Here is a 25,729-nt window from a genome sequence, read left to right as displayed (position 1 = left end):
ATATATATAATATACTTCTATAACATATAACATAACATATATATGTATATATATGATAAATGACAGCACAGTGCTGATGCTTATAGTCAGTTTAAAAAGTCTTAGTCTCTCTCCCTCTCCCTCTGGAATATAAATGTATTAAATTGAGAAAGTTCAGCTGGTTCATTCCAAATAATGCATCCAATGTTAGCCCAGCAGATCTATGAGCTTTTAGGGCTTATAAGAAAACAGCAGGAGTGAGGAGCACTGGGAGCATGAGGAAGATTATGAAGTTGGGAAATAGATGCACACTTAATGGCTGCTCAAATGAAACCACTACGAGGATGTTCCACATTGCTGCCTCAAACACACTGTGGGGCGGGAGGGTGCCAAGTCAGCAGAACCCAGAGCCTCTTGTACTGGTAAGAGGGATCCTGAGAGGTGATATAATGAAAAAAAAAACCCTTTGGTGAAAATTATATGGGGAGCAAAAAAATGGATCAAAGACATAAGGGTATTCCAAAATTGGTAGTCGGCCAGATAGACCTTCCCAGAAAGCTTCTTTAAATATCATGTAAGCGTCTCTCTGGAAACTTCTCAAGAGTGCTTACAGAAGAAACCTTGCCTTCCAAGAAGGACTATATATTGATTCTTACAATAAAAGCTATGTCCCACAATACGTTTAGATATATTTAAATTATCTTATTAGATATTTTTTGAGAATCCTATACTCTATATTTTGATAACATCCATCCTTTTACCAACTCCTTCCAGATTCACTCCCTTTCCCTACCCACTGAACATTACGTCCTCTTTCAATAATAAAATAAACTAAAATCTCAGGTGTAGTTTGGGCTGCCCACATACTCCTGCATGTGTGGCCTTCCAGGGCATGGAAGACTTTACCAGGGTAGACTTTACCAGAGTAGACTTTACTAGAGTAGACTCAGAAAATGGACTCTTCCTATCCCAGCGCCTGAGAATTGACAGTGGGTCCAACATGAAGAACTTCATGCCACCTGCCCTCTCCATACTGTGATTTGTTCTGGATTGAGCTTGAATAGATCTTGTCCATGTTGTCACAACTACTGTGTCTTCATATGTGCAAATGACCTGTTATAGCTAGTCATCTACTGCCTCTGACACTTCTACTGTTTCCACAATGATTCCCATGTCTTGGTACCACAGAGCGAAACGCTGTCTGAATGGGTTAAACACCATAAAGTGAAAATAGAAACTTCTGCAATGAGAGCTGAGAGACAAATGAATTGATTGGTATGATGACGCATTCTCAGGAGTTGGTTCAATACCATGTTCACTTAGCACAATAATAGAGGTCAGTTCTCTGCTATGGCTATGATGTTTGGCTAGAGGTTCTTAGTTCAATAATTGATGCCAACTCTGTGTTTCACCTAGTGGAGCTGGGAATTAAATCAATTACAAAGTGTTTGGTCACAACTACTGTGTCTTCATACGTGCAACTGACCTGTTATGTCTAGAAAACACTATTTTTGGTAGTCATCAACCGCCTATGACACTTCCACTGCTTCCACAATGACTCTGTGCCTTGGTAGGAGGGGGTGTGATGTAAATGTCTCATTTACAGCTGAATACATGACAGAGCCCACTCGTGAGATCGTAGCATGGACATCAAAATGGCAACCTTAAAATAAAATGATTCCTGATGTAATGTGAAGATAAAAAGGATACCTTGGAGACTAGAGGCTAGGGATCCCTGAAGGTGCTAATGTTTAAAAATATGTGGATCAGCTTTAAATAATAATAACTAGCCTGTATAAGATATAGGCAGGTGTGCCATCAAGTTTGTGGGCCTCAGAAGTGGTCGCTTACATGTAGGTACCAAATGAAAAAAAACCTTCATGTCCCAACTTCTGGAACCATAGACAGATGGACTTTTCTACGTCTTAGAAAAGTTCATCTGTCGAGTATTGTTTTCCAAGTGAACTCCTTTGTTAACTCAATGTAGGCAGTGTTGTTCTTGTTTAGGCTTTTTGTTGTTGTTTCTTTGCTTGCTTGCTTGCTTGCTTGTATTTTGAGACAGGGTTTCTCTGTGTAACTCTGACTGTCCTGGAGCTCACTCTGTAGACCAGGCTGGCCTCAAAGTCACAGCTATCTGCCTTCCTCCACCTCCTACTTTGATGTACTATTATGCTAAAGAAATTACTCCAGCTACAGAATAAGTAGAAAATGAGTTGCATTTCCCCTCACTGACCTTGTGTATCTCTGAATTTTCAACTTCTCACATCAGAGGTATTTTTTGATTTAATGTGATGTCAGCATAGGACCAGAATTTTGTCATGCGCCCTCTGCCCGCAATCCCATGGTGCTCTGGCCTATGTGCCTGAGCATAGGAATCCTGACTAGAAGTGATGAGAGATTAGGAAGACAAACATTAGTAACTCAAGTCTGGGATCAGCTGGGATGTGCAACCCAAAAACTCAGTGTAACATGAAGAATGAGGAAGCTTAGCCCTCATGAGGGGAAGGAAGGTCTTAGTAGAGGAACAGTCTCAGGGTAGCAGTTATCCTGGGCCAGGAAGGTACAGCAGTGTGTATTTTGTGCACATACTGAATTTAGTTAATGGGCAACTGTCAACATCAATAACTCACATTGGGGGAAAGGGCTTGTCATTCACTGACCCCAAGGCATTGGCATCCTTGGCATAGCCTTACATGTGTGACTAGTGCTCATTCATACATCCCTGAACTGGCCCTCCACACTGAGAGGCATGTTTGTAGGAAAGAGTGCTATCTGTCATGGTACAGAGCACATCTTGTCCTTATTGGGACTCAGCAAAAATTATGCGTCTCTCAGAAGGTCCTCTCATACCAGAAGGCTAGTATTATCTGAACCTTCATCTAGCAACAGGTCTGTATGTTTCTCTATGATGCCACTCACACAACTACAGTTTTGATAAATGTATCAGAGAGCCATGTAAACATGGCTCATACTCCCCCACAGAAAACCACAGGGATTGAATAAGAAAATGTGTAGCTAAATACCAGTGTAAAAATTAAATCTGCTTAAAGTTCTACTCAAAAAGTATTGGGTTTTTTTTTTTCAGTCAGTTAGAAAAAAAAAAACAGGTCTTTTATTTACCCTTTTAAATAACTTTAAGTAACCTTCTTTTTTTATTGATATCTTCTATAAATGGGATGAGATATAAAGAAGTGTTTTGCATTTTTGCCTAAGTGTGCTATGTTCAATATTACAACCATATGACTTTTCTATTTTTGATAACATATGGAAAATAACATTTGATCCACTTCAGTAACTTTACACTTTACAAGGTTGCTTATGTTCCTGGATGTATTTAAGTTCCTTCAAAACGTGCACCATGGTATCTTAGAATCTGAGGTATTGACTTCAGGCAACAGTTAAGTCAATTTTTAAAATGTGTATTGGAAGCACTGAATTGAAACGTTATAATCTGCTCCGGAACCATCTTCTATTTCATGTTTCAGCAAAGACTTAATTGTTCTTTGACGAATTTCTAACTCCAAAAAAAATGATGGCAATTTATATATCAATGAAATATAATTATCTGGCACAAAAAAGAGAAGAAATATAGGATTGCCTTTATTTGAAAATGATAATTGCAGTCATGTATTGGCAGTCCGTGGGAACAACTTAGACACGGAATTATGATGGGAGAAAAAGACCAGCAACAAAGAAAGGAGCAAACAGAGATAATGACCTTCACTCAGGTTAAAGGGACTCTGCTAATTGATGCATTTTTAAAGGATACATTGTGTCCAGGGTATAGACTTCACCCTTTAATTTGGTTGTCTTCTTTAGTTACTCTGTTTACATTATAGAAATAAGTTATGATTTAAAAACAATATTTCTAAATTAAAGTTTGTTATGGCTACTTTTAGACTTTATAATGTTATACCCTTGCGGTAAACCCACTATATATTAAAAAGAAGAGACAAAGTTGTGACAATTTTAAGACTCCATAAGACCCTGTGCCTCTCCATTCACAGGTAAATGATGAGTAGAATGTCCTATAGCCGTGACTGAGCGTGTATTGAGCTCTGAAAACTAAGACGATTCCGTCAATGCAGTAAACAGTAGGGTTTTTTTTTTCCTTTGTACAAATCATTTTGTAAATCTAAGAGAAGATAATGTTCACTAGTCAATAGGTAAGCATCACACCCAACTGATGCTGGTGAGAAAGGAAGACACTGTGATGAAGAAGAAGGCAGTGAGCTCCTCTGGTTTTAGCTTGGCAAAAAAAAAAAAAAAAAAAAAAAGAAGGGTCTTGTTGTCTTCAGCTTGTGAAATTCAGAAAGGTTATTTGAAGAACTGTTTATAAGTACACTTAACAAGGAGCCCTGCATCTGTCCAGAGACATAAAACAGCACAGTTCTCCCTGTCCTATTAGCATAGGTCACTGAGCATGGAAATGGCAATGATAAGTGCTTCAGGCATGATTGATGTGGGTGCTGTAAAGAGGATGTCCAAAGGCACTGGAGGCAAGAAAGCCGGCGGACATCAGCATCATAACCTAGACTAAACGGCAGGAATTAGAACCAAGATGAAGAATGGGAGGAAATAGATTGCAAAGGGGAAAGTGGGCAGAAAGTAGGAAGAAAGACATCACAAGTGAGGCCTGCATCAAAAAAGCTGACGGGATATCCGCCTGCCTGAGAGGACCTTGGAGCTGCGATGGATAAAAGACATGTGGACGTGAACATGTGGGCATAATCCATTGAGCCTGTGCAGATAGATTCTACAAGAATCACGGTTTTCTAGTATGCTGTTTAGCATGAAAAGAGCTTCAGGCTGACTTATGAAAACACATGGGGCTGGATGCAGTGGTGCACAGCTGTCATCCCAGCACTTGGGGAGGCAGAGGTAGGTGGATTACTTAAGCTCAAAGCCAGGCAAGGTGAGTCCAGGACAGCCAAAGCTACCAGAGAAAGCTTGTCCCAGAAAAAGAAAGAAAATAGATGCATGAAATGCACCTATGGAGCCATTTCACAGCATGTTCATTGTGGAGACTCATGGGAAAAGAACCGAAATATTTTTCTATTTCGTGTCTCCATGATGCCTGCCATATAAGCCTGTAGTGTTACAATGTGGAAATCTACAGCTCTGGGTAATACAACTAACAGCACTTACATACTTTTACATGGTGAGATACCAAACAAAAGGTATTGTATTCTTGATCACCTTTAACAGTTTATAACTGACTCTAAACAATCAACACAATCGAGGGATGGAAAGGCCTGAAAAAGTTCCAGTGGCCATGAGAGGAACTGGAAATGAAATATGTTCCATCTCTATGACAAAACCCCAAAAGCATCAGGCTTGATTCTGGTGTTAGGCTTTTTAAATATTCAAGTGATTTATTAAATGACTCATTAGAATGTATAACTGGAGAGCTGGGGATGTGGTTCATTTGGGTAAGTTGCTTGCTGCGCATGCGTGGGATCCTGGCTTCAGCTCCCCAGCAGCATCTGGGTGGTTTGGATGGTGACACGCACCTGTAACTCCCACACATGGAAGGTGGCCTTGCTGGCCAAGCAGCCTAGTGGAAAAGGCATGCTCGGGATCAGTTAAGAGACTGTCTTGGAAAACATCAGGCAAAGAGGCTGGCGAGATGGTTCAGTAAGTAAAGGCTGTTTTCTGCCAAGCCTGATGACTGCAGTTACACCCCTAGAGCCCATATTGTTCCGACAACAACCAACAAGCAGTCCTCTGATTGGCAGGCACTCTCACGCACTCGTGTGCATGTGCACGTGCACGCACACGCGCGCGCGCACACACACACACACAATTACTAGTAACGGTCTAACTTCTCACTAGCTAGACTTTTTGTTGTACATTGAAATTATCTGTGAAGTTCTGAAAATTCTGCTCACAGGCTAGGAAGCAAACCCCAGGGAGACTGCTAAGGCTCACTAGCTGTTTCCAAAGTGTAGCTACATTTAGGGATCATCTCCTCATTAAGCAAAGTTTGTGTCTCTGACTCTGCATACAAAGTACCAGTTCGGCTTCTGAAGCTGACTCTCAGCCCCATGAGATTCCGCCTCAGGATGTCTAAGATGCTTCCGGGGTTTGCATTTCTAAAGGCTCCACGTGGACTTCTGTGCCCTGTAGGAACTGGAAGCTCTAGAAAGAAAAATCACTCTGTGTGGGCCCTTGTCAAGTGATGAAGAGTTAGGGGGGAAAATCCTACTAATCACCCATCTTTTGATGTATAGTTAAGAAGGAAAAATGAACTTTCAGCAAAGTGAATTTCAAGTGGTATTTCGATGTTCCTGTCTTTGTCGTCGGCGGGGGGGGGGGGGGGTGCTGTTAGCCAAAGAAAATTAATTCATAGGTATTCTGTGATGCAATCTGGCTAACTATTAAGTGGTGTTTCCTGGGGAGACCTGAACAAGTGTCTACACACTCCAGGAAAGGTACCATCTATAAGACCAAAAGAATGATGGAAGTAAGCCTAGCTTGGTGAAGCATTGTGTCCATTATGGTTACTTTGCAGACTGCGGGAGAGGGGTTATTTAAAGAAGCATGGTTGACTCAGAATAGCTGCCTCCATCAATGCCCACCTCAGCATGGGTGCTGAGTTACAAAAGCTGCGTCCCCAAATCACTCTGTGTGGTTTTCAGGCAGCTCCACCTGTGGAATCACCTCTGTTTCCCAACTAATTATCATCAGTAATACTTTACTGGTTGGTGATTTAACCTTGGGCAGGAGCCTTGTGAGTGTGATAAGTTTTAGGGACTTTCTGAGATTGGTGAAGTTTCCTTACCGCCTAAGCCATGTAAATCCTGTTTACTACATAAATTTTTAAAGTCTCTTTCCTCTCTCTAAGACTTTAAATTCACAGAAAAACATGAGGAAACATCAGCACAAGCTAGTCTTTAAAATTCAGGGCCTCCTAAGAGCAGCCTGCTTAAATCTTTAACTTTGGAGATCTTAGTTACATAAAATTGTGCAATGCTACACAATGGCTCCCCTAAAATGTTGACGAATAACTAGATAAGTGTCTGTCCAGATGAAAATGATTACGTGTGTTGGCAAAGCAGGAGACAATTCAGGAGGCATAACAAACCCCAAGGTGAATATAAATGAAAATTATAACAGTTATTACAACAATGTAGATTAGAAACATTCCTCGTTGTATTTCATCCATAGACATTTTATTTGCTTGCTGCTCACCAGACACTATGCTTGGAGTATGTCAAAGTTACAACAAAAGGATAATTAATAGTATCAATAAAAGTAGCCCGGTCTCAGGACCACAATATAAAAGCAATATATAGGGCTTTCTTCCAGTTCAGGAGGCGTGAAAGTGGGTATGGAGCATGGTGAAGGACCTTATGACCCAGGATGGAACACCACATTTCAAACAAGAAGGAAAAGAAGAATACAAGGTGTTGTGTCTGCTATCAACTCCAATGTTCACGCTCTAACCCAGAATATGAACTAAAGTAAGGTTGTTAAGGTGGGACCTGACTCTACATGACCAGTGTCCCTACATGCAGAGAAGATTGTGACATAGAAGTATTCAAAGGACACTGGCAGAAGATGCCTAGCTGCAGACTGAAAGAAGACCCAGTAGAAACCACAGTGGGCACAATTTTCTTTGGCCTCGTAACCTCCAGAATGATGGGAATAAGCCATGTTGTTTAATCCATTTACACTGCGTTGTGATTATTAAGGCAGGTACCATGTTCTGTTGCAGCCAGACTTCCATAGACACTATCTACTTGCAACAACCGATAGAACATGAGGTGAACATCAGAATCATTGCAGAACCTTCTAGGGGGCACTATATTAAATTAAAATGCGGCCTTATTTAATCACTGGGATAACTAAATATTGTTCTTTCTTGAAAGCATAGAGAAACCACAGGAGCCTCTCAGTATTCCAGTATTCTGCTGTAATTTATCTACCGTGTCTCTTTGGGCCAGATCAAAGATTTGCCCAAAGTGCTTTGAGCTATACATAATATTAAGTAATGTTGGAGTGAGGTTATCATATTTTTCCCAATATCTTTTTATCTCTCGCTCTCTGCAGGTGCCTACCCTGAAGGAGTGAATTAGGCCTGGGGACCACATGCTGTTACTTTAGAAATCCTACATAGAGATTGATTCTGCTTGTGACTCATACATATGGAAACTTTGATATTTAAATATGACCTCTGTCTCATTTCCCCATCCCTGTAAATAATTAAAACCAGCTTTACTCTTCTGGGAATCCCTTCGACTAAAATGATAAACAATTTGTGAAATAAGGCACAGAGAGAACATCTGTGTGTTTTGGTGAGTCCATGGAGATTCGGCGTCTCCTGTGAGGCTCACAAGTCAGAAAAGTGTTTTGCTGTCTCGTCCATGTCCATGCTGTCCATGTCACTCCTCAGATACCAATATAGACTGTTTTGTGTACATAAGCAGTTAATCTCTTTTATTTGAGTGCTATTTACCAAAGTAAATGGATGTAAAAGGATTGTATATAGTAAGACAAATAGGGTCAGATGAGGGAGAAACCAAGGAAATGTACTTGTGCGGTTCAAAACCAGCGCTTGTGTTTGTGTTGGAATATGAACTCTGCAGGAGAGAACTGAAACTCAGAACTCTTCTCCTGAGAGGCATGGAATTTTCATTTCCTCTCTAATTACTATGGAAAGTGTTTTCTAACAGCTTCATGTGTGTGTGTGTGTGTGTGTGTGTGTGTGTGTGTGTGTGTGTGTGCATGCACATGTGCTTGAGGACGTATGTTTATGGGTGATTGTGTGTATGTGGACCCAAGCTTATATGCATGTTCACCTGTGTGCATGTGAGTGCATGGAGGCCCGAAGTTGATACAGCTGTCTTCCTCAGTGCTTCTACTTTATTTGAAGAAGCAGTCTCTTGCGGGGTCTGGAGCTTGCTGTTCCTAACTCTTCTTGCTAGTCAATTTGTTCTGGAACTCTCCTTCCCAGTTATCAGGGTTACAAACAGTAGTCAAGCCTACCATGCTGTTGCATGGGATCTGAGGACCTAAACTTGGATCCTCACTCCTGCATGGCGAACGGCTTTATCCACTGAACAAGGACCTATCTCTCCAATGCGTTTCGACAGGCGAACAGTGGTATAATTGAATTATGGATGATTTCTCCTACATAAGATGAAGATAATATGTGGTAACAATAGAACGTAGACAGAGCAGATGGACTGTCCAGTGACTAAACTGGAGAGGTCGCACTAAGGAGATGTGGACCTCCGTTCCTGGCCATCTTGTGCCATATCTGCAGCCTACTTGTCAAAAAAACAACCACAACCATGGTAGCAAGTGGAGCAGGTATAGCAGGAGTCTTTCCTGTAAGAACCTCACACAGGGGCCATGCCAGCTACACTGTTAATAAGACTCCATTGGTTGCCTGTAGATCTTTATCTAGGAATGGGGCCCCATGAGATTCTCCTCATCCACATTGGTGTGTCACGTGGCATTCCTGTAGGGCTTGTCTCATCTAGACTACCATTTTACTAAGACACATGTACATATGAGCAACACTAAGTCGACTCAGCATATTGTATTTATATACACATGTATATCCGATAATAATTAAATAAAAAGAGGTCATGCCTTAGAAAGGAATAGTGGGTCAGAGGAGTTGGAAGGAGAGGATGTAAATTTTGTAAATACAGTACTCATGTATAAAGTTCTAAAAGGAAAGATTAAATTGAATAAGTAAATGAATAAAAATATTTTTTCAGATCTAGAAAAAAAATGAAGAAATGCTACATTCTCTCAACAGAATCAAATTCTGAATTGAGATACAGAAATTGGTGGTATGTTGAAATTCTATAAAGTCAGCAAACTTGTAAAAGACAAGTTTTGGTTCGTGGGAAGGGACCCTTCTATTAGGCTTTTGGCTCTGAGATCACCTCTATTTGCACCTGTTAGTCCCTGCACAAGGAATCCAAGGCAGGGGAGTAAAGGGAGCTGAATTCCAACCCATGACGATGAGACTGTGAGGCCCTAAGAATCATAACATGTAGGTACTGTATATGTGGGTGTGCGCTTAAATGTTCATGCATGAGTACACATGTATGTATGTACAAATACATATGGAGGACAGAGCACAACCTTGAATGCCATACCCAAAGTACCACCCACTCTGTAAGTTTTGAGAGTCTCTCATTGGCTAGACTACTGACTAGCAAGCCACTGGGATCCTGCTGTCTCCACCTCCTCAGTACTGGGCTTACAAGTACACATTACCACACTTGCCTTATTTACATTTTTTGTTTGTTTATTTTTTTATGTTTTGTTGTGGTTTGGTTTTTTTTTGTTTTGTTTTTGGTTTTGTTGTTTTTGTTTTATTTTTTTGTTTTGTTTTTTGTTTTGTTTTGTTTGGTTTGGTTTTTGAGACAGAGTTTCTCTATGTAGTCCTGGCTGTCCTGGAACTCACTCCATAGACCAGGCCAGCCTTGAACTCACAAAGATCCACCTGCCTCTGCCTACCTGAGTGCTAGGATTAAAGGAGTGTGCCACCACTGCCAAGCCACTTAAAATTTTTTTAAAAAGTTGAGTTTGCAGCCCATACTCAAATGCTTATAAGGCTCAAATTTTAGCAGCTGAGCTGCCTTCCTAGCTCCTCATCCATCGTCCTTTTTAACTTTCTAGTTTGCAAACTGTTGGGCAAGCAGCCCTAGTTCATTCTGCCCCTGCAAGATAAACATGGACGCCCTAGATCCGGAGGTCAGTGTTGGGCTGATCTGCAGGTGCTTGCCTTTGTGATCAGCGGCTCAGAGGGTCTGTTTGTTCTGAAATGATTGCTTCAAAAGCCAAGTTCTGGTTCATGGTCCAAGAGGAAGCTAGAGAAGCTACAGCATTCTGTTCACTGGGAAATTTGTGTTTCCATAAAAGTGATTTTTAAACCCCTATCTATTATTACAATGGATAAAATGTGATGTTTGAGCCTATTGTTGGATTTTAATCATTATTTTTATGGCATAACTGGGGATATGGGAGTAGTTATAACCACTTGTTTTTTTTTTAATCTTTTTTATTAAGTCGTTTATCATAAGCAAAATTCAGTATCTGACCTTGGTACTTTATTTAAGCTCCTAACTATGTTTCTTTGCATGTTGTGTATTCCTGTTTTACATCTCTAAGGGTTACCGAAGAGTTATTGCATTCTCTGTAGCAGCACCATTTAGCATTATAGGCTAGCACTATGCTTAAGTGGTCAAAAGTGAAGATAATTTGAAATTAAAGCTACTTAGCAATGAAAATCCACAGGGCCAAGGAAGGTGACATATCAAAGTCATCTACACCCGGGCTTCATTTTCAGCAGGGGATTTAATTTGGCCTCCTGGCTTTTTCACTCAGCTCAATTCCAGGCTTTGGCTGCTCAGGCCATAAGGAGTAGAAACAACAGGATGAATAAATACCAAGAAAGTCAACCAGGGGCCTGGGAGGATGGCTTGGCCTGTGAGATGAATAGCGTTAATTATCATCACAACACAATCTAGAAGCTGAGCGAGCCTGTGGGGGAGTTATTTGAGTGCATTAATGGAGGTGGGAAGACCCGATGTGAGTGGGACCATTCTCTGGGTGGACATGCTGGACTCTGTGGTGTGGGAGAAGGGAGCTGAAGACTAACATTCCTTCCTCTGCTTCTGGACTGTGGGTGTAATGTGAGCAGATCCTTCCCACTGTGAGAGACAGCAGCATGGAACCGGGAGGCAAGTTTACCATTTCTTCCTTGAGCTGTTTTCATCAGAGTATTTTATCACAGTCTGGGCAGTGCTCGCTATGCAAACATAAGCTTGAGTTTAATGCCTGGGCCCCAGGTAGAAGACTTCGGCTGGCTGTGCACGCCTATGGTCCCAGTACTGGTGATGCAGACACAGAAGCATCCCTTGAAACATGCTTTTTTTTCCCACGTTGCTTATACAGATATTTTTTTCTTCCTGAAATTCGACTGGCCTTCTCTGTGACGTTTGCATTGTGCTATCAGACATGTCATTTTCTGTTTCAATTTCTAACATATTGTTGCCAGGCTTATGTGAGGAGTTGTGGAGGAAGGGAAGAAAGTTATTTACCTACCATTCGTCTCCAGCACCCGTCATACTATCTGGAAGCTTTTACTTATTGAAGGAATGGAATTAACGTATTGAAGGAATAAACATATGAGCAAATGCAACAAAACTCACAACAGTAGTAATGTTTGGAATACATTTGCCATGTTTAAATACTAAAAATTCCAAAGTCTGTGGCTTTTAATATTCCATTTTCATATTTCTACATTATTTTATTCTAGAGAATGAGACTGGCCTTCTGAGGGAGAGGACCACTTAGCCAGGGGAAGCTTTCTTAACCATGTAACATTTCTATCCTTGGACTGAACCGTACTCTTTCTTTTCCTGTCTGCAGTTTGCTAAAGCATTTTTTTTTTGTGCTGTGCACCTCTTGTTAAACACACACACATACATGCACACACACACACATACACGCACATGCACATGCATATGCACACACACAAATTACAGTCCAAACATGAGGAAAAAGATTGAACTTACTTTTCTTACTACACACACAATCAGTTGTCACATGTCCATGTTCTCAGTGGGTACACAAGCAGGCTTTGTGGAGCATGATCCTTTCAACAAATCAGAGATGGAAGAAGCCCTTTTTAAAAATACAAAAGAAGAAAGAAAAACTTAGATACAGAAACAGGGAATGTTTTTAGCAGAGAAACACTTGGCAACAAATGCCTTATCTTTCGTACAGTCTCATTCAGGGTATCCAAGCTTTTGACTTTTGTGAGACGGCATGACACCTGAATATGGCTTGGGCCAGATTAATTACTACTATGGAAAACATGTGGTCCACATGCCTTGGGTTTTTATATATTTGTCAGATTTTCAGAAATATTTATGTTAAAAAAGATGCCTGGTGTCCCCCTAGAAAGGAACCTCCAGAACTCTGAGCACCCAAAAGCCTGAATTATGGTAATTCTCTCTGAGTGGTCCTCAAAATTTGAAAAGGAAATTATTTGTGTTTAGAGAGATGTAAAAATGCATCCAGAGGCACATTCATCCCATTTCTCCTTTTTTTCTTTTTACCTAACTCAGGTAATTTTTAGCTAAAATGTAGTCTCTCTACATACTCTTTAGGTATGACGAAGAAAGACCTTTTTCAGGAGAATTTACATGAAGCGATTGATAGCCTCAGTTTGGGAGAAAGGATGTACTCCTCCCTTCTCTACTTTCCTCTTGCCTTGTCTCCATGCCATTGGGTATAACTGGTCCATGTCCCAGAGGCCCTGCTCTGGGCAGATTCAGTACATCCCCCATACAGTAGGTACCAGTCATCAGTCAAAAACACATGTTCAGATAACTGTGGCAGGTGTGAAGAGAGCATAGCTGGCATAGAAATACAGATGAGGAGTTTGTTTGTGTTTGCTCGTAAAGACATTACGTTATGAGAGAGCTGGGAGGAAACCAGTAACCAAGAAGATTTTCTCTGAGTGTGTCCTCTTTGGTATAGAATTTTTACTATGGATGGGACTTCATGGGGTAAAAGTACGAGAGATGAAGGATTCTGACTGTTAAATCTTGGAGGTGAGAGAGAAGAATAAAAAAGGACCAATATAGCAGGATAACTCAAATCTCCCCAGCTTCCTTAGAATTCATAGGAGTTTAGTGAAAACCCAGATCCTGACCCATCCTCCTGTATCTGTACTGTCTGGTCCTTTTGCCTCAGACCCAGGTACATAATGGATTGCTTGTAATATGCTGGTGCCAATTGAAGTGTACACTTCTTGATAAATGCTTTGTGTGCTTTTTGTCTAAAAAGACGATGCAAAAAATAGTAGAGACAACATTTTCATATTGATTATATGCTCAAACATTATTTCAATTCTATTGCTTTAAATAAAATATGCTACTAAAATTAAGTTCCTGGGCCAGCAGGTAGCTCAGCACATAAAGGTGCACCCTATGCCAAGCCTGACAACCTGAATTTTATCCTTAGAGACCACATAGAAGAAAGAGAACACCAACTTCTCTAATTTGTCCTCTGACCTTCATGTGTTTGGTGCTGTGTACCCACCAACACACAAAAACATATGTATGCCTACACACAAAGTAAATAAATAACTGTAACTTGTAGAGAATTTAAAGTTAAAGTAGGGTAACTGTATTCATTGGATGAGTATAGCTTCTAGAAAATTCAATGCTGCACAAATATTTGGACTTTGTAGCTCACATTTTGTCTCTGTCAGACATTGCTCTTCCAGCAGTGTTCATTGGTAGGGTATTATACAAAAGCCTGGAGTGGTGGTGCACACCTTTAGTCCTAGAACTTGGGAGGCATAGGCAGGTAGATGTCTCTGAGTTTGAGGCCAGCCTGGTCTAAGAGTGAGTTCCATGACAGCTAGGGCTATACAAAGAAACTCTATCTCAAAGAAATAAGTGCCTGTGTTTTAAAAATTACTTTTACTTCAAAAAATAAAGGTGTTTGTCACATAGGCGGTTTCTACTAATGCCATAGGTTGGATGTCAGATTCTAGTAATTTCTTTTCATACTAGGACATTCTATGTGGCAATTTACCTGCATAAATGATTTCTAAATGGGATTACTATCACGGAAGCCCCAGTTGAAGCATGCCTCTCACGGCTTTCATTTTATTAGGGGAAATATGGCATTCTCTTCCCATTCCACAACATTGTGCATTTGTTTGCCACACCAGGGATGGCTGTATGGGACTTGATTCTGCTGCAGTGGGCTGTAGAAGTGCAGGATTTGCATGCAGTAGTACATGCGTATTGTAAAAGCATGACCATTTAGGGCTGCTCTTCAGTATGAACACTAAAAGAAGTTGGATTTACAAGAAGACCATTGTAAATCAATGCAATTGTAAGCAGTATGCCTCCTTATAGCTTACCTTCTGTAAATATCTTTATTTCCAACTAGTAAGTTATGTGTGATTGAACATCTTTATATGCCTTGATTAGACCATTCCCACAATCAGGAATAGTTACTGTTGATTTTTTTCACAGAAAGTCTTTAAGTGGCCTTATTTCAAGGCAAGTACAACAACTCTAAGAATCTAAGAAAAATAAATATTTGACATTTTTGTCAGAAAGGCAAAGGATACTGATAATGAGAGCCCAGTGAATGAGGGATTGTATTAAACCTCTGTCAGAGGCTGACAACCTTGAGGGAAATTTTCTTCAGTTTCTCAAGGCACCCAAGAGGAGAGAATTTTTTCCTAAATTTCAAGTCTCCATTTTAGTACTCCAGTGACAGGAATGGAAGGAAGGGTGGTCTTCTCAAACTTAATATTTTAGGGGCTTCTCTGGCATTTTCCTCCTTGTTTGGCATGCTCTGTCTGTTTTCCTGCTGTTGGAAGACAATAGACTCCTTTACTGCATCTACTACTTTTCTCTGAGGAACCCCCAGTCAAGATGGAACCTGTCATGGCTGCTTTTCACAGCTCAGTTCTCTTCTTGCCACATGATTCAGAGTAGGATTGCAGAAGACCCTGTACTTCAGCCAGCTCATTGCATTTTGAGTTAACATTCCTGTGCATAGAACTTCAGTTCTTGGAATAAAAATGTAGGTACTTTCCTGAAAGAACAACTTGTCTAGATCCTGATACCTTGTTAAATCGAATAGATCCTCGTCTTAGCTGTTAAGTAAGTTAATGTTCCTTTAAAATATTATTCATCTGAGAAACAGTACACACAAGAATATTTTCCTTCACTTCATTTAACTTCAGTTTCATGAAGATTATTGATTTCATTAATCAAATTCAAATAACCTCAAATATTTTCTCAGTTTCTACACAATGTCCTAATCTCTTTCAAGAGAGTACAAATACTTTCATGGTCTATTCCAAGTTCAAATCCACATTAATAACCCAACATCTGCTCTGCTTTGGTACTCTCGGCGCATGGCAAGCTTCACAGCATCCGTATAGCGCATTCCATTTCTCCACTGTATCTGCCATCTGAAATGATTGGTTTCCATCTTAGGGTTTTGTGGTATGTCTCCATCTAATGAGTTTGTCCTTGTAATTTTTTTTTTTGGTTTGGTTTTTCAAGACAGGGTTTCTCTGTGTAGTCTTGGCTGTCCTGGACTCGCTTTGTAGACCAGGCTGCCCTCGAACTCACAGCGATCCGCCTGCCTCTGCCTCCTGAGTGCAGGGATCAAAGGCGTGCGCCACCACGCCCAGCTTGTCCTTGTACTCTTGAACACCTACTTTCTCAGCTTCCCAGGCTGGAGTCATTTTGATTGTCTCTCTGATCCTAGTGAATTCTAACCCAGGGTATTTGTATTTGTCAAGGCTCTCTAGAGAAGCAGAACTTAGAGAGTGACTATATACAGAAGATGCTCTGTCCATGAAGCTGGATGCCTTAGCTGGACTTCAGCTGGAATCCCGAAGAAACAGACTCTACTGAGGGGGAAAGAAAGAACCTGCAAGCAAGCAAGGAAAAAAAGTAAAAGCTTTCTTCTTCCAGGTTCTTATATAGGTTTCCAGCAGAAGCTGTGGCCCAGATAAAAGGCACACATCTTCCTACCTCAAGATCCAAATTAGAAGCAGATCTTCCTACTTCAAAATAAGCAGAAATTCCTTACAGGTGTACCCTCGATTTTTCATTTAGTTAGTTCTAGATGTAGTCAAGTTGACAATAAAGAACATCTATCACCCATCTGGCTATTCCTCTGGAGTGATCCTGGCGGGTGGGAATGAAGGGTGATTGATCCTGCCTTTGACAGAGAGCCAGAGAACCTATCACAGCCCTGCCTCCTTCCTATACTTTTGTTTCTTATGCCCCAGCTTCTTAATTTTATTTATATGGAACAAAATATATTCAAATCCATTCACCATCTAGATGACTTAGCTCAATATACATTTGTTAATAGAAATATTCTAGAGTTGGAAGGACTGATGTGAAGTGGCATGTGGTATGTAGATTTTACAGAGCAGCTCAAAGGACACACCTACTTTTAGCTGATGATCTTCCTCAAATGCTGCTATGAACCCTGGTATATTTGAACCAAGGAAAGGCAGGATGTGGCTTTCCACTGAGTGACTACTGGCGCTGCCTTTGCAGTCCTTTACTGTGCTTTGCAGGCCAGCCGGAAGCCCAGACCAAAGGCTAAACCAATGCTGAAAGGTGAAACCAAACTCTACCTCCCCATCACCATGAGCAAGAATAATTGCCATGTAGGCTGTGTTGTTTTAATTTTTATGACATTATTATTATTTGAAAATGAACAATTATGTTCAAATGCTTTGATTTTGAACTGTCCATGATACAGTCCAGAAAATACTATCTTTTAAACAGAACTGTAACACAAGTACACATTTCTAAGCCCGATCAAGCCCAATAAAATATCCCTCGAGTTAAATATCTGTTTTGTGAAGCATGGGGTTGTTAATGATGGATCCTTTTAAGTATTTCTTACTTACATATTTTATATGTGTATCTGTGTTTATCAGAAGTTATTGATAATCTTGAGTTAAATTAAACAAACCCTCAATCCCCACCTTCCCCCAGATATCACTGTAGATGAAACACAGATGCTGCAAATGCCAACAGAGTGTGCAATGCGGCTTATCCCTGTGGGCTTTGGAAGATGCCTGCTTCCCCTGTGATTGGTCAGTATCAGTCACAACAATAATGCTGTTAGTAAGGAAAATGAAGTTGTTGCCCCAGCACCAGCGAGTGCCACAGTACCTTCAGGGATGAAATCAAGTGCTGTGTTACCATTTATTTCATGACTTCTGTGGCTCAATAATTTATCTTCATAGGACACCAATGACAGCTCTGATTCTGTTGTTTCTACAAAGTTAAATATGATGCCTTTGCAATATGTTCGGGGGGGGGGTGAGGGGGGACGCTGCTAACTACACAGATGTATATGCATAACTTGTAAACAACCCCACTATTGAGCAGCTGAAACATAAATGGGCACAGTTAAGACTGTCTCAAAGTTCGACTGTATTCTCAAGCTGAAGAGCCGTCCTGAGAGAGGTCAGGCCTACATCATTGTGATGAGGGATAGAAGGTTGCATAAAAGAAAGCAAAAGCAAATAGGAGCTTAAGCTAGAAAGGACCACATCACAACAAAACTAGACCTATAGGTGAAGAAATTGAATTTTACAGAAACATCAGAGGTTGAGCTACCAAAATGAAATTTAGAAGTTAATTGGGCTAAGCTTCAGAACTAAGCCATCTTCTCACATACTTTTGAGTGGGTGAATGGCAATAATTCACATGTCTAAGTATAGGATTGAATTTATTTATAGTGAACCCTGTACACACACCCATTAGGGACCTTTATTTGGAGGGATGTGGAGAGATGTCAACGAGAAGCTGTCATGTTTTACTTATAGTTGATAGCTGCTAAAGTGATCCTCTCAAGAATGCTCTAATTATACTACTTCTTCACTCTATAAAATTTTAATTCAACCTTCTTCAGTTGAAATTCCAGTCTTTTATTGTCTACTGCTATCTGACACTGCTCATCATTTCTCCCATTGTGTGCATGAACTGAATGCTAAGTACTCTCACGGCAACCAACTTGTTCATTCAACAAATGTGTATTGAATGAATATTCATGCCTCTGGGGGCTTAAAGATGGAAATAGGTGGGCAATGCGCAATCAGTTATGCATTCATGAAACTAACAGAAAGGGAGGAATCCTGTAAGTTCCTCAGGATCCCCTCGTGCCAGGGAGCATCACTAACCAATTCCACAAATAGAAACTTCCACAAAGCCTCTTGTCTTCCATGCAATCTTTCCATCCACAGCTTACTGTGGTTTTCAAATGTGTTTTATTATTAGGATATTTAATAGATGAATACAATCTATTTTTATCCAACCCACCTCTCACCCACTCCTCTCCAGCGCCTCCCATACTCCATCCACCACTTTTCCTTCCCTACACATTCCTTTTCCCCCTGTATCAATTCTCTTTGCTCCTTTTTCCTATTTTTAAATTTCATTTCTTTTGATCATATTCCATTCCTTCCACCCCCACCTCCCTAGCCACCCAACTTTGTGTCCTCTTTTTTGTTGTTGTTGCTGTGGTTGGTTGCTTATTTTTAACCCATGAAGTAAAGTTCGTACTGTCCTTATAGTCTTGGATGTGTGGCCTTCCATTAGAGCATGGTGGACCCACTAGGGGACCACACACTTTTTAAAAAATATGTATTTTATTAATTTATTCATATTACATCTCAGCTGTTATCCCATCCCTTGTATCCTCCCATTCCTCCCTCCCTCCCATTTTCCCCTTTCTCACTTCCCCTATGACTGTGACTGAGGGGGACCTCTTCCCCCTGTATATGCTCATAGGGTATCAAGTCTCTTCTTGGTAGCCTGCTGTCCTTCCTCTGAGTGCCACCAGGCCTCCCTATCCAGAGGATGTGGTCAAATATGGGGCACCAGAGTTCGTGTGAAAGTCAGACCCCACTCTCCACTCAATGATGAAGAATGTCCTGTCCATTGGCTAGATCTGGGTAGGGGTTAGAAGTTTACTGCATGTATTGTCCTTGGCTGGTGCCATAGTTTGAGCAGGACCCCTGGGCCCAGATCCGCTCATCACCATGTTCTTCTTGTAAGTTTCTAGGACCCTCTGGATCCTTCTATTTCCCCATTCTCCCATGCTTCTCTCATCCTATTGGGGACCGCACACTTAAATGACAGCGACTCATCCTCTTCTAGCAGCTACGCATTGCCAGTGTCTCCACCACCATGGGTGGAACTCTAGGACTTTCTTGTGGCTTGAGCTTGCTCAGCTTTAACCCAGCCTGTCACAATGACTGTGAACGTGTGAATGCCTTCCTCTGTCTGGAAAACGCCGTTGCCTTGTAGTAACCCATCACCTCTGGCTCTTAGCAACCTTGTGACTTCTGCTCCCACACGGACCCCTGAGCCTTGAGAGGAGATGCTTCTTTTTCCAGTATGTGGTGATGAACACAGAATGCCACAACTGGCTAAGGAACCCAGAACAAGACACTATGGAATGCTTGTGTACTCCTTTGTAAACACACTCAGTCTACTTAGTGCTGTCAATACATGCATGTGCATGCGTGTGAGATGATGCCTTGCAACATATCAAGGGCTAAATGCAAAAATCTGACTTTCCCTTGCCTGGAAGCCAGCAGTTGCCAATAGCTCCTCAGTTAGGGGTGGCATTTCACAAAAACTTTCCGATCCATGTTGGAATTTGGCTTAGGCTGACCTTCTGCAGGCCTTGTGCACACATCACAGCTCCTGTGAATTCTTGTGTGCAAAGTCTCTGTCATGTCAGCAGTCCTCTGCTCCTTCAGGCTTTCTCAATCGTCTCCCCTGTAAATGTCTTTAATATAGTATGAGGCAGTATCTTCTTCCTTCTCCACATGTGTTCCCCATTAATCAGTAAGTACCTCTGAAGCCCAGGGGCACATTTCAAGTTGCACCTGTCCTCTGGAAAATTGAGGGCTACCAGCCAATATGTCTGGTGAATGATAGCACACAACTTTAATTGTGGATGGAATAATCCCTTTATTCTCTTGAATTGCCTGCCTTCTAACAAAGGATGGAGAGAAAAGTCCTAAGTAATAAAGCATGTGTAATTATCTTTTGGAAATGACTGTGTTTACGGCAGATTTTTATAACTTCTCATCCAACAAAGTGGAGCTGAAATTTTATTAGTATAAAATTTAATAAATAAAATGTAGCTTCTATTCTGAATATAGATCATTATATATAGGCTGCTAGACACAGCCAAAAATATACACTTGAAACATGAATTATAATGAAGTTGATTAAATAGCTAATGACAAATATATTCACTCTGAACCTTATCTTTTTGCTATTATACCAACTATGTTAGAAATACTTATCTACATTTTAATATGTTATTGTTGTAATCTACATAATGTTTTTGTAAAAAAAAAGGATTGAATTTTAAATAGTGCATTAAGAATAATGCTAATTTAATTTTACATTAAAAAGGTCTGCATAGACTATTTTTATTATTATGTATGATTATTTCAGTTAAAAATAATCACCCTAAAGAAAATAATGTAAAATATCACACTCTCTCTTCAGTGCCAGGCTATGGAAAACAGTTTTGTCACTAAATCTTTGACTCAAAGTAGAGATAATAAAATTGTATTGAATAAGAATCTGTTTCTCACGATGACTATTTGGTCCCTAGTTGATAAATTTAGGCATTATCGGTGTTCTGTACACTTAGGCTGTATCCCCACGTGTTCATAAGGCATCTGACTGCCACCGGAAGAAAGCTCTGACAGTCTTCAGTGTCAGAGTCATTGTCTTAGTACAGTGGGAGATAAGCTACAGCACCAAGTACCTAAGTTCAGAAGAGAGATCACCCCAGCTGTCTCTCCATGTTGCTCTGCAGGCTCAGTGTGAGCTACTCCAATGTGCTCCAAACATGCTCAGATCTCTGCCTAGTCCATCTCTGCGAAGTGTTATTCTAATAAGCAAATACAATTGTCCTATATTATGACTCATTTTTTGAGGTAATAGTAAACTTTATCTATGAAAGTAGAAAACTCCAATTTTTGAAAGATACAAGTGATAGATCAAAGAAAAGTGCCACCACCACACTGACGCAATACCAGGCAGGGATCTATCATCAGCAATGTGGACTGAGCCTCTATGAAAGGATGTGCTTAACTCTTAAAATCCTCTATGCAGCAGACTCAGTCAGCTCAAGTCCACGAGAAAAATATTTTTGCTATGAATTCCAATGAATTCAGACTAGTTCCTTTGTTTTATGGCATAAATACTGTTTAATTATTTCCATATGAATAAAGCTAATTATGAACTATGAGTCGTGACCCTGTAAGTTCAGACTGAGCTCAGACATTGATGATCATTGGAAAGCATTTGTTTAAACAAATAAGAAAACCAACAGTAAAAAATGTGTAGTTTCTGGTTGCCTGAGTTCCCATTGAGAGCAGGTTGGAAAAATATATATATATTAAAGGGAGGGACTACATTCAGGAAAACAACAACAGAAGCTTTTCACATTCAGAGACAAAAAGAAGGGTTGTACTGCGTCCAGCACGGTTCCTTCATGTCCAGGGCTCACAAATGGGGACCACAAAAATTTCTGGTAGAAGTTGTGCTCAATAAAATGCAAACTCGTCTTTTGAAATGCCAACATTTTGATGTAGTTTTGATGATTTTCTCAGAGAATAGCAATGTTCAGCTAGGGTCTACATTTTTATTATTTGTGGTGCCCTTTGGGGAAAAACAATTGGTATTTTAAAGCCACACCAAGTTTAAATCAAGCAGTCTCCTTGTACTCCATCTCATGAAGCTAAGAAAAAGAGACTGATGTGTTAGTTAATGAAGCTAATCACTGCTTAGTAAAAACCGTAATTAGCGATAATAACTATTACAGTCGCATTAACCTTGTTTGTATATTTTAACATAGAGTCACTTTGATATATTATATTTCTACTATAATTTAAGAAAATAAGACTCCTGAGAAATAGAAATACAATGTTATACATGTGATGTATATGTACATATCATATATATATATGATAGCTTTTTCGTTCTTTTTTAGAAGATAAAGATTTATTTTTTTCAATATTTTATTTTTGTACATATACTTTCATATTATTACACATATACACAATAGATTACCTATGGCAAGAAGAACTGTGTCACAATCAGCAATGTTATAAATGTCACATTCTCAGTGTTTTGGCTATTTGTATTTGACAGCCTTGAAGAAGACATCTTTCCTATCTTGGTGCATCTAAATTTCTGAATGTCAATCAACCTCCATCACATATTGTCATTAATCAACTTAGAACACCTATCTAGACCTAAAAACATCTTAACCCTTAAACAATTAAAACTAATTGTAAAACTAAGCTACCTGGTCTTCAACTCCCTCAGAGACTGAGAAGGAGTAAAGTTGATTATCTGAGTATGCCGGAGTGCAGGTTAGCAGCTTTCCAAAAGAAAAGATGACAGAGACAGTTTTCTACCTGAATAGTCACCCAAAACTCTCTATAATGTTGGAGCATCTTCTTCAGCCTTCTGGCCCAATATATCTGACAGACATATTTGTGAGGCAGGAACTATTGAGGACTTGTTTACCCTGTCTTGGCAGAGTTTGGCAGTCGACTCTGCCTACATGCAAGCTTACCCTTTTTTAAGGCAGATTTCTGTCTATGATAGAAATGAGGACCTTTTGCCCAGTGGCCAGTTTGCTACATTCGAAGCCATCTCCATAAGAAGGTTCTTTGATGCTCATCATCTTCCTTGAAGTAGGCTGGGTGTTGCCAGGAGTTAACCTATCTCATTGTCAATGAATCTTTAAAGTAACAAAACCCTTTTTAATTGTCATATTCTGCATGTCTCTGGAGTTTTCGAAGACCTTGTCTTTCTATAGAGTCATATCTATCTGATGTACCTAAGATGTATATTTTTGTGATAAAAGTAGTATATTAATTGACATGACCATGATTTAACCTACTGACATTTAATTTGTACAACTTATTTCTCCTAAACAGCTTGATAGCACTTTGAAAACATTGGAAGTAAACCTTGTATTATATTTGAGTTATATGGGTACACTAACTCATGGTAGAGTAGAAATATATGTCTGAGTACTAAGGGAGGGAGGGAGAGGGGAGGAGGCAGGGAGGAGAGATTGGGAGGAAATGAGGGAGAGGGCTACAATCAGGATGTGAGGAACTTAAACTGCAGTACCAGCAGGTAATTTATATTGCTAATCCCACCATATGGGATTAGCCCTGAGACTGGCTGAAATGTGAATATCTAGACACAGACAATGATTCTTGTTGACTAAAGAACCATTATGAATTAATAGCATTTTCACTCTCATTATAACTAATGTTGAACCCAGCTACCATTACTCTGAGGTTTCAAATTTGCAGTAGGTGTCTTGAGTCCTTTAACCTGACTCTTGTTACAAGGTTTGTGAGATACTACTGGATACCGGTATGTCCTCTAAGAAACACACATAGTCTTACCCCTCCTCTTCCCTCCCCTCCCCTCTCTCCTTCTCTCCCTTCTCCTATCCTCCACTCTCTTCCCCTCTCACCTCTTCCATCTCCTCTTTCTCCTACTTCTTCCTCTCTCTCTCTCTCTCTCATGAGAATTTCATAGAGTCTTCCACAGAGTATGCAAATGCCCTTCCATTGAGTTTTACACTCTCTTTTTACCTTGAGATTCTGATAAGTGTTGTTGTTGTTGTTATTATTATTATTATTATTATTATTATTATTATTATTATTCACTTTACATCCCAATCACAGCCCCCTTCCTTCTCTCCTCTGAGTCCCTCCCTCCCTCTTTCCCTACCTCAGAAAAGGAGAATCTTCCCCCACTACCAACCCACCCAAGCACATCAGTTCACATTAAGACTGAGCACATCCTCTTCCATGGTGATTAGCAAGGCAGCCCAATCAGGTCACAGAATCCACGTAGAGACAGGCCCTGTTCCCCTTACTGGGAGACCCGCATGAAGAGCAAGCTGCTTATCAGCTACATATGTATTGTTGGCCTAGATCCAGTGCGTACATGGTCCTTGGTTGGTGCTTTAGTCTCCATAATCCCCTCTGGGCCCAGATTAAATTGACTGCGTTGGTCTTGTGGAGCTCCTGTCTGTTCCAGGTCCTTCCATCCTTCCCCCACTCTTCCACAAGACTCCCTGTGCTCTTCCCGATATTTGGCTGTGAGTCTCAGCATCTGTTTCAATCTGCTGCTGGGTGGAGCCTCTCAGAGGACAGCTATGTTAAGTTCCTATCTGCAGGAATAGCAGTGTATGTTTAATAGTGACAGGGATTTACTCTCTCCCAGGCTGTGGGTCTAAAGTTGAGGCAGGCATTGTTTGGATATCCACTTAATCTCTGCCTTATTTTTGTCCCTGCAACATTTTGTAGGCATGGTGAATTCTGGGGCAAAGTTGTTGTGGGTGGGTTAGTGTTCCTCTCCCTCCACTAGGGGTCCTGTCTATTTAGAGGGTGGTCCTTGACTCTCCCTGACCCCCACTACTAGAAGTCTCAACTAGAATCACCACCATACCCTCCCAGGATCCTACCCTGAGGTAGGTCTCCAGCTTGTCACCGAGAAGACCACCCCCAAAATTTCTCTTCTCTCTGCAAGTGCTCTGTCCTCCTTCCCTTGATCTCCCCATGTCTGAACCCCACACTTATTTCCCTTCACCCTCCCTCTCCTACACTGTACCCTCTGTTCATGCACTTCAGCTGCTTACGCTATTTCCTCTTCTGAGTGAGAACCAACATCCTCCCTTGGGCCCTACTTGTTACTTGGCTCCTTTGGGTCTGTGAATTGTAGTTTGGTTATCCTGTACTATATGGTTATCATCCACTTATAAGCAAGCACATACATGTGTGTGTTTCTGAGTCTGGGTTACCTCACTCGGGACCCCTCCATGGCTGGACACTTGCTAAACTATGTTCATAGGAGCTTATTCATAATAGCCAGGATCTGAACAGCCTAGATGTTCCTCATCCAAAGAACGGATAAGGAAACTGTGGTACATTTACACAATGGAATACTACTCAGCTATTAATAACAAAAAAATCATTAAACTTGGAGGCAAATGGATAGAACTAGAAAATCTCATCCCGAGTGAGGTAACTGATTCAGACTGTTAATTAGTTATACATACCAGCCTTGAATTGACTCTATAGTCGATGCTAACCTTCAACTTGTGATCCTCTGTCTCAGCTATACCA

The 25,729-nt window shown here is 40.5% G+C and overlaps 1 protein-coding gene across 1 annotated transcript in view; it reads left to right on the top strand.

The window, feature by feature from the left end:
* The window catches only part of CNTNAP2 (contactin associated protein 2), a 2,010,562-nt gene that overhangs the window by 961,276 nt on the left and 1,023,557 nt on the right, over nt 1-25,729 (top strand). The gene's annotated exons all lie outside the window — the stretch shown is intronic.

The sequence above is a fragment of the Acomys minous genome (genome assembly GCF_964271855.1).
Source record: "Acomys minous genome assembly, chromosome: 6".
NCBI lineage: Eukaryota > Metazoa > Chordata > Mammalia > Rodentia > Muridae > Acomys > Acomys minous.
Note: the sequence above shows the minus strand (reverse complement) of the source record. Positions and strands in the feature narration are given on the sequence as shown.